The sequence below is a fragment of the Oryx dammah genome, unplaced genomic scaffold (genome assembly GCF_014754425.2).
Source record: "Oryx dammah isolate SB20612 unplaced genomic scaffold, SCBI_Odam_1.1 HiC_scaffold_1, whole genome shotgun sequence".
NCBI classification, from domain to species: domain Eukaryota; kingdom Metazoa; phylum Chordata; class Mammalia; order Artiodactyla; family Bovidae; genus Oryx; species Oryx dammah.
The window spans coordinates 79582146-79592557 of record NW_024070185.1 but is presented as its reverse complement, the minus strand read 5'-3'; positions in this window follow the sequence as shown (position 1 = coordinate 79592557).

The window sequence follows — 10412 nt, the reverse complement described above, 5'->3', positions numbered from 1 at the left end:
TGACTGGTCCCATAATGTTGTTGTTTGTCATTGAGTCACTAAGTCATGTCTGACTCTTTTGCCATCCTGTGGACTCTAACCCTCCAGGATCCTCTGTCCATGAGATTTCCCAGGCAAGAATACTAGAGTGGGTTGCCATTTCCTTCTCCAGGGAATCTTCCCAACCTAGGGATCAAGCTTTGGTCTCCTGCATTGGCAGGTGGCTTCTTTACCACTGAGCCACCAGAGAAGACCTCCCATAAAGTAGATGTTATTATTTCCATTTTACAGATGATGAAACTGAGATTCAGTGAGATTAAGCATCTTGCTCAAAGATATACAACTTGTATGACACAGCTGACATTAGAACCTGGTCCTTTTTTGACTCAAAAGCTCATAATCATTCTACCATCATCTCCCCAAATAGTATCTGCCGGAGAGAACAGGACATGTAATGTTTCATATAACTTTAAGAAGTTCAGGATGTCTGCTGTAAGTTCTAATGTAACTAAAGGATGTTAAGGGAATGACTTTAAAAAAAAACAACTTATTCTCTTTCCTGGTGAAAATTTTGGTCATGTAAAAATTTATATACGTCTTAATTCATGGAGTTCTAGGGAAAGGGAGTAGTGGTGTGTAGCCACAGGAGGTAAACTAGATTGGGTGGGAGGGCAGGAAATTTTCCTTTTTGTTTCTCCTCCTTTACTACTCAAGGGTTCTGTGCCATTTACATTTTGGCAAAGGTTTGTAAGGATCTGATGCTGGCTGGATCTCAATCCTGGTGTGAAAAGGACACACACACAGAAGTGTATGGTGCAAATTCATTAGTCATCAGGAAAAGCCCTTCTCCTCACCACTTCTCCACAAAGTAGCTCTGAGCATATCCCTGCAACATCCCTTGTTCTTGGTGCTGTGCTAAGAAGCAAGCCCTTATCTGTAGAGAAATAACCTCTCCTGTTTGCTCAACATTTATGACAACGGGAGCATGGGGAAACAAGACTGCCCCCCACAACACAGCACTTTATTCACCTGGACGTTGGAGTGCAGATTTTGACGACTGGGTGCTGGAAGATCCAGCACTTACGTGGCTGCAAACAAATGCTGGCTGCCCTTCCCTGAGCACAGACGTCAAGCGGGGTCAGGTCCCAGTGGTTCAATGGTTGCATCACTGGCTTTTCTCAAGAATAGCTGACATTAACAGCTATCTCCCCGAGCACAGGCTCAAGGCCCCCACAGCCCACAGCGCCTCCACAAGCTCCCCTTAGATCTGGACCTTGTGCTCCAAATCAAATACCACCCACGCCACAGCATAGAAAGAGCTGATTCAGCTTTTGGTGACTCTTCAGTCTCGACCTTTCTCCTATAATCGCTAAGCTTGTTTTTAATCAATGTTTAACTTCTTGATTAATTTCCTTGATTTCTAAGGGCAGTTTTTCACAACTGAGATAATGTGTTCTAAATGCTCGCTGAGCTGTTGGTGCACTGGAAACTGTAAACACTTCAGACTGCTTTTTGTCTCCCTAATGCTCTCCCTTATTATGTGGGCTTGCGGCGCCTATAAATTTAGTCTTTATTCTCTCTGCCATCTGCATAATTGCCAGTGTTTAAAGAACCTCGCTTCTCCCTTTCTTTGCCACTGGGAAAAGAATTGTTTGTTCAGCCTTCACTAAATTGGTATTTTTCTGGCTTCTTATCTCTCATGTCTTGAAGAGTGGTATGTAATTAATTCTGAAACTTTGATGGTTTTCACATTACTCACTGCCTTCTCCTTGGCAATTCACCTGCTTTCTACTTTCTTTCTCTCAGATCTATTTACATCGGGGTTGGTGGGAGTGGGGAGGAGGACTTCTCACTCACATCTTTATTCCATTTGCTTTTTAAAAGGTTTTGTGGTTCTTTGGAAGAAGAGAATGTTATCTGCTGCCATTGAGCCTAACTGCCGGCTCCTTTGTCATTTTGCCTGTGCTCCCTGGGCTACATCCCCCGTCCTTGGGATGCAGGTATTGGACTTGGAGGCGCCGGGTAATCCCATAATGGAACCACACTTAAAAGCTGGACAGCTTCCTCAGAGTACTATTGCTCTAATACATTTCCATTACTGGCATTTGTCAATATGGTACTGAGACAGCAAAGCTATGGGGAGGATATTTGAAAATGGGAGAAAAGACCAGGTTGATATGAATCTTGGCAGATTTTTCCCCAGTGTTTCTTTGCCCTCCTGCCATACCCTCAAACAGATTTCCTTATTTAATTTTTTATTTATTTTCTGCTCTCTGTCCTTATTGCTATTTCTTATAATAGCAAGTTATTTAAACTGGAGGCTCTGTAATAGGATTTGCCAATCACTCACACACACTGGTTTTTAAACATAAATTGAAGAATGCTGTACGTACTGTTGTACGTCTTTATTTTTTCACTTAAACCTTTAACTTGAAGATTATTCCAATCCTTCCCCTGTTCGTTTGTTTTGCAAAAAATAATATCAGGTAGTGCATTACCATTTTCCCTTAGCAATATACAGCGATCCTGTTTCCTTGCTTAAAAATGACTACTTAAACCTGATGTTCCTAATTTTCCATTTTAGGATCCTATCTTGAGTATCAGTAACTCCCCTTCTGTAGTCCCTAGGTGCTCCATAACTATCTATGGACTGGACTTGAACTGACGCATTTTATGCAGAGAGGTAAATAATAGATTTGAGTAGTCAGAGGCGGGGTTTAGATTCTAAGCGTCCAAAGGCTTGCAAGGTTTTTTCAGAGTCTCATTCTTCCTGTTGCTTTATTTCTTTAGAACAACCAGAATTATTTTCAAACCTCTCATCAGAGTGGTGGTGAGTGTTCTCATCACAGCAGGGTAGATGGGAGGGAAACTGATTCTTTGGGTCAGCACTGACATATAATTTAGATTTTTTCTCTCTGAAATGATTTAGGTATAGACTTGCCAGGAAGCTGCAGGTTGGACTAAATGCTCTCTTGAGGCCTTTGCCAACCATATGGTTTTATAATTCATGGTAAAATGTTAGAATGACTAATTCACACTTACTTTAAAATAAAGTCAGAGAACGATGCAGATATGAAAGGAAGTTACCCTGTGACCCTAAGTGCTTACAATCAGACTTTCTCTCACAAGTGGATAAGACTACCCCTTGAGTATCATGTTATTTTAATAGCTCTGAGGTCATAAGTTTTGAAGTGTGAATCAGATCCTATTACTCCCCATTTATAATGCTCCAGAGCCTCCTGCTTGCAAATCTCCTTTTCCATCCAAACCCTTATTGTAGCTCTACATTTGCACCTCTTCACCACCCAGGACTCTGTTCATCCTCATCTACATCTCACTCACCCCCAGTGGCATCATAGGATTCCCTAAAGCAGTTGCTCTTTAGGATTGTGCTTTAAAATCACCTGGACTCATGTTTGAAAATCTGATTCCTCCCTGCCCTTTCCCTCCTCCACCTTCTGAAAAAGAACTTTTGTCAGGGTAGGACCCCAGAGCAGGTATAATATTTTGAAACTTCCCTGGGATTCTGATACACACTCATATTTAGGACTTCTGCCTCATAGGGAAGTCCTAGCTGCTGGCCTGCCACCACATGGCACCCCCCATCATCCCCTCACCATCCTGCCATCCCCCCATCATCCAGGAATGCTGACAACTGGGCTGACTCCTTAAAGTCCAGACCAAGGAAAATCCAGACCGACGGAAGATTGGATTCCTTCTCCAGTCTCCCTGGAGTCTGCCATTTGACTTTCTGCTTCCTGTCTCAGGATTGCCTCTCTACCCAACATTCAGTAGATACGGACTCATCTTCAGGAGAGACCTCCTCCCCACCCACAACGTGGCCAGTGGGTGATGGGCTCAGCAATGCAACTGCACCAGCATATGACAAAACACAGCCCAGCGCATTCAGCTCCCCCCAACACGGTCTGAATACCTGAGGCTTATTCCAAATTTCTACAGAACCTGTTGGGTTTTGGTGTTTTACTACGTCTTTTGTTATGCCTATTAAGTATCCCCATCAGCACAGCTCCCTTCAAGCCCTTCGGGTGCCCCTTGGGCGAGGTTGGTGCTCACAGTAATTATGGAAACTCTCCCCTCACTCAAGTCTGACAGTTAAGTGCCAACATCTGGTCTCTTTTATTTCAAGACCCTGTCATCCCCACTGTGCTCATCCAGCCTGATTCTGCGACTTCCTCTGCTACCCTCCATCCTGCCTGCAAGGGTGACTACATCTCACGACTTAGTGATGCTGGTGTCCCCTGCCCAGCCCCTTCCTGCTCTGAAGGGTGTGCCCCACAGAACCCGCTGCTAGGGGCTCTCAGGGCCTCACAATCACTCTAGCACCCGCCTTCCCTGCCTTTTAGTGGGAATTTTAAAGTAAACAATTCAGTAGAATTTAGCTCATTCTTGATGTTGTGCAATCTCTTCTATCTAGTTTCAAAGCATTTTCATCACTCATAAGAGATCCTGTAACCCTAAGTAGTCACTCCCCTGCCCCTCTCCTCACAGCCCCTGGCAACCACCAATCTGATTTCTGTCTCTAGGGATTACCCTCCTCTGGACTTTTCACAAGAGCACAGGAATTGCACTGGCCCAGCTTCGACACTGCTTTGGTAGGAGACCATAACTTGCTCAGTTTACTTGAGTCAGTCTGAGGCTGACTTTTAGTTATGTGCACCCTGAACCAAAAAACTGTGGCTGGGTGGGTGGGAGGCAGGGTCACCGGGCCTACTAGGCAGGAGGGACTGTTGACTGTGTTTCTTTTGGAAATAAGTGTAAGAAAGCATGCCAAGGTGATATCCCTAAAACAACACTTGGACCTAATTTGCAAAAGTCTGCTTTGCTTGGGAAAGAACTGAGAAATCCAAGAGCCTGAGTAGAGAAAACACAAAGAACAGGAATACTGAGGAGAGAAGTTTTACAACTTCATAATTTTGCAAGTGCTGAGCTGGGTGGTCCACAAGAATTCTCTACAGTGGAGACTTCTAAATTGTGGTACACATCCGAATCTCCTGTATAGAAGCTTGAAACACTCTGCAGATTTCACTGGGTGGGAGGAAAAGGGTGTTGAGAATCTGTATTTAAAAAATATACTCCTCTGATGATCCTGATGTACCCAGAATTTGAGAAAAAAACTACCCTATGGGAATTTTTAGTAAGAGGAGAATTAAAACAATAGAAAATCAAGCCTCATTCTTGGTCTGAAAATTCCTTCTCAGCAGCCTGCCATCTGCCGTGGCTCTAGGGGGTAATTACAGCAAATGAGAAATTAGAGTGCATTTTAAAGCTTAATAATGATAATTGTAATAATAATAATAATAATATACTAAAGAAGCAGTCAGGTGCCATGACAGAAAAGGATACAATTATGTAGGAGAAGAAAGGAATCTGAATTCTAATCAGGAATTTTCACAGAATGTTGAGACTTCCAAGCCAACCGGAAGTCACAGGGACTAGGTATATCCTTGCCCCTGAAACACATGGGAAAAATCTGAACAAAATAACAAGGTGGTAAGATCAATCACATATATTGATCAATAACCAGATTAATATAAAACTCCAGTCTTTTGTTTTTACTAACTATAAACAATCAGAGATTGAAATTAAAACAAAACAATGCTATTTACTATAGTGTCAAAAATTATGAAATACTGAGGATAAAATCTGACAAAGGATAAGCAAAACAGGTACATTCAAAAAATATAAAATATTACTGAGAGAAATTAAACAGTCTCTACTAAATTGAGAGTTATACTGTAATGGTAGGTCAAAATGCCTATCACAATTCTTGCAGGATTTGTAGGAACTGACAAACTGAACTGAAAATTCACATAGAATTACAGGAACTTAGCCTAGCCAAAACAACTTTGTTTTTTAAATTTATTTTCTAATTGGATGAAAATTGCTTTACTATATTATATTGGTTTCCAAAACAGCTTTAAAAAGAACAAAGTTGATTTACTAACACTACTTGACTTGAAAACTTATTTTAAAGCTACAAAAATAAAAATATAGGGTATTGATGTAAGATAGACAAATTGATCAATGGGACAGAATAGGGAGTCCAGAAATTAGATGTACACATACATAGACAACAGATTTTTCACAAAGGTTCAAAGGCAGTTTGGTGGAGAAAAGATGATGCTGAACAATTGGGTATCCATAGGTGACCAACTGAACTTGGATCCATGCTTTGCACCACATATAAAAAGTAATTCAAAATGTATCATAGACCTAAAGATAAACTGAAAAGTATAAAATTTCTGGAAGAAAACATAGAAGATAATTTTGTGGTATTGGGCTAGTAAAAGATTTGATTTAGATATAACAGTAAAATATAGTCCTTAACACACAAAATTGATAATAGGACTTTATCAAAACCAAAAACTTCAGCCCTTCAAAATGCTAGGGGAAACACTGCCTGAAACTGCCCACCCTGGCCAGGCACCATAGTAACCACTTGTATGAGTTATTTTATGACCAGAGGTCCTGATAAGAAACATGGAACTAACAAGCCAACAGAAACTGGAAGAATTTGGGAAAGGTCAAAAGAAGATGCCACACATCCTACCAACCTCCTGGAATCCTTGCTGGAATCCATCTTGGCTGAGTGATGTGAGTGCCACCAGGAAGGACCCCGAGTCAGAGTGATTGGCCAGAGACAACTTGGAAACGAATCCCATCACCATAAAGTCAGAAGCTGCTAGGCAGAGCAGGCCTCCTGGGTTCCCTTGCCCTCCCGTTCTCTACCCAGGCACCCCTTCCCAGTGAAGTCTCGCTCTGCCAGCAACCTGTGTCTCTTCAGACAATTCATTTCTGAGAGTTAGACAAGAGCCCAGTCTCAGGCCTTGTAAAGGGTACCCCTTCCTGCAACAAAAAGACACTGTTAGGAGAATGAAAAGAGAAACCACAAACTGGGAGAAAGTATTTGCAAATCATATACTTGATAAAAGGCATATATGTGGAATATTCAAAACTCAGAGAATGACAATCAACCCAATTTTTAAAAATGGGCAAAAAATGTGAGTAGACACTTTACTGAGAAAGACATACAGTTAGCAAGTAAACACATATAAAGATGCTCAATGTCATTGTCATTATAGAAACACTAGTTAAAATTACAATATATTTAATGTAACCAGTTAGAATGGCTAAAATTAAAATTATTAACCAACCATACCAAATGTTGGTGAGGAAGTGGATGAATGCAACTTTCATACATTTCTGATGGGGACAAAATGGTACAGTGGCTTTGGAAAACAGTGTGGCGATTTTGGAAAAATTAAATATACACCTACCATATGGTCCAGCCATCCCACCCCTAGATATCTTCCCAAGAGAAATGAAAACATTTGCACCCACAAATGTTCGTAGCAGTTTTATTTGTAACAGACTCAAACTGGGAACAGCCCATATTTCTCAACAGCTAAATGGTTTGATTATGGTATATCAGTACAGTGGAATACTATTTAGCAATAAAAAGAGACTATTGATATTAGCAACAATGTAGATGAATCTCAAAATAATTATTACATGTAACAGAATAGAAGAAGGGTGCATACTGTATGATCCCATTCACATGAGATCCTAGAAAATACAAACTAATTAATCTAGAACAATGAAAAGCAAAGTGGTTGCCTGAATATGTGTGTGTTCTCCTGTACATCGGCAGAGGGCCAGGCTGGGTGGGAGAGTCAGTTGAGGGGGTAGATTGTAAAGGTAATGAGGAAATTGAGGGGGCAATGATATGTTTATTATTTTGATTGTGAAGTTATTTCTACACATGTCAAAGTTTATCAAATTGTGTTTTAAATGTATGCAATTTATTATTAAATATACCTCAACAAACTGTTTTTACGAAAGGAAGATCTGGTTAGGGGTTCTTACTTCCTGTGGTTCTCCAATAGCAGCAGGAAGAAGGGGTCTAGAGCAGAATCTGGTGACAAAGCAGCCCTGAGTCATTTGGCTGGTGGCACACACACCCCCAGGAGCACCTCCCAGGGACTCAGTACCCTCCAGTGCTAAAGCAAGAAAATGTTCCAAAGGATGGCTCTGACTGTATTTGAATTATAATTAAAGTTGCAAATAACCCAAAATGAATAAAGACGTCCCAGCTAATGTGTTACTCCTAATTTAATCTAATTGGTCTCTTAATGAGAGCTTCAGCCTTTCTCAGAGGCAAAATTTTCCAAATGAAGTGACTTTAAACTGCTAAGTAATTGTAAACTGGGTGGCTTCATCACAAGAACAACTGTTATTGTTCCTTGATTACTTGCACAATTGGATTGTTTGCTCATCACCATTAGAACCCCTGGGACTCTGAGGTATAGAGGCCCTTACAGCACATAAAATATTTTACAAGACCTACTGGAATGGAGAGTTTCCCATAGCAGATTGGCCCAAAACAGATGATTTTCTGAATTATCTTGATTTATCTTGATTTTCTGACTATCTGGAAAATCTTAACGCCTATTTCAGGCTTCCCTGGTAGCTTAGTGGTAAAGAATCCATCTGCAATCCAGGAACTGCCGGACATAGAGGTTCAATCCCTGGGTTGGGAAGATCCTTTGGAGGAGGAAATTGCAACCCACTCCATATTCATGACTAAGAAATCTCAAGGAAAGAGGAGCCCGACGGGCTACAGTCTGTGGGGTCGCAAAAGGAATCAGACCTGACTTAGCGACTAAATAATAACAACAACAACAAAGCCCATTTGTTGAAGAAATGAACAGCCTGTGCCACTCACTCAAATAACCTCCAACCTACTATCCTTGTGTTTGGAAACATCAATTTTTACTTAGCCCAAGGATCTAGGTTACGAGCTCTGAGGTTGTCCCATGGAATCAGGATCTTGATTGTTCAATAGTTTTGAGGTGTAGCCAGTTATACCTGGAGAGGCTGCTGGAGCAGAAATGAGTGGAAAAGAAGATCTCTATTTTAAATGATTTCTCATCAGCTGTGTGATGTGGACATGTGATTGGACCCCTCTGAGACACAGGCAGAGAGAACTGGTGGGAAGAACTATTAACCTGCTGCGCCAGTGCTCAGTAGCTTATTAGCAGGCAAATCATTGTATCGCTTTCATTCCCTCCTCTTGAGCAATAACTGCTACTTCAGAGAGTTGCTATGATTACTGAACATGATCAGCTATGTGAAAACATTTTGTACTTGCTAAAAATTTTCTTTTTGTCATCTGTAAAATGAAGGAATTTAATCAGAGGATTTGAACAGTCCTGTGTTAATTCCCTGTGTCTGCCATAACAAAGTACCATAAATTGGGTAACTTAAAAATACAGAAATGTATTCCCACACATTTCTGGAGGTTAAATCTGAAATCAGGGTGTTGGTAGGAATGTATTTCCTTTGATGGCTCTAGGGGAGAAACCCCCGACACTTAGCACTTGTGGTGGGGGGCGGGGGCGGGGTCCCAAGTGCTTCTTGGCTTCTGGCTCAATCACTCTAGCCTCTGCCTCCATCTTCAGAATGGGAAACGACAGGGACTCTTATATATTGCTGGCAGGAATGCAAAATGGTACAGCTTCTCTGGAATGCTGGTTTGCAGGTTTCTTACAAAACTAACATACTCTTGTCATACAAACCAGCGATCATGGTCTTCGGTATTTACTTAATGGAGTTGAAAAGTTATGTCCACACAAAACCCTGCAGAATGGTGTTTAGAGCCACTTCAGTCATTGCCAAAACTTGGAAGCAACCAAGATATCCTTCAGTAGGTGAATGGTTAAATAAACTGGGGTTCTTCGAGCTAATGGGATATTATTCAGCACTAAAAAGAAAAGAGTCATCAAGCCATGGAAAGACATGGGAAAAACTTGAATGAATATTATTAAGGGAAAAAAGCTCATCTGAGAAAGCCACACTGTGTATGATTCCAATTATGACATTTGGGAAAGGGCAAGACTACGGAGACCCTAAAAAGATCAGGGGTTGCCAGTGGCAAGGTTTGGGGAGAAATAAATCAGAAGAACAGAGAGGATTTTTAGGGCAATGAAAATATTCTGCATGACATTATAATGATGAATACATGTCATTATACATTCGTCCAAACCCATTGAATGTTCAACACTAAGTGTGAACCCTAATGTGAACTATGGATTTTGAATGATGATGTGTCAATGCAGCTTCATTTTGGGAAACAAATGCACCATTCTAGTAAGTGAGTCCATGCATGTGTGGGACAGAAGGTATTTGGAAAAATCTCTATACCTTCCTCTCAATTTTGTTGCAAACTTAAAACGTCTGTCTAAAAAAAATTCTTTTTCTAACATTTTTTATTTGGCTCTACGGGGTCTTAGTTGCAGCACGAGATCTCTGATCTTTGTTGTGCTATGCAGGACCTTTAGTTATGCCATGTGGGGTGTAGTTCCCTGACCAGGGATTGGGAGCACAGAGTTTTAGCCCCTGGACCATCAGGG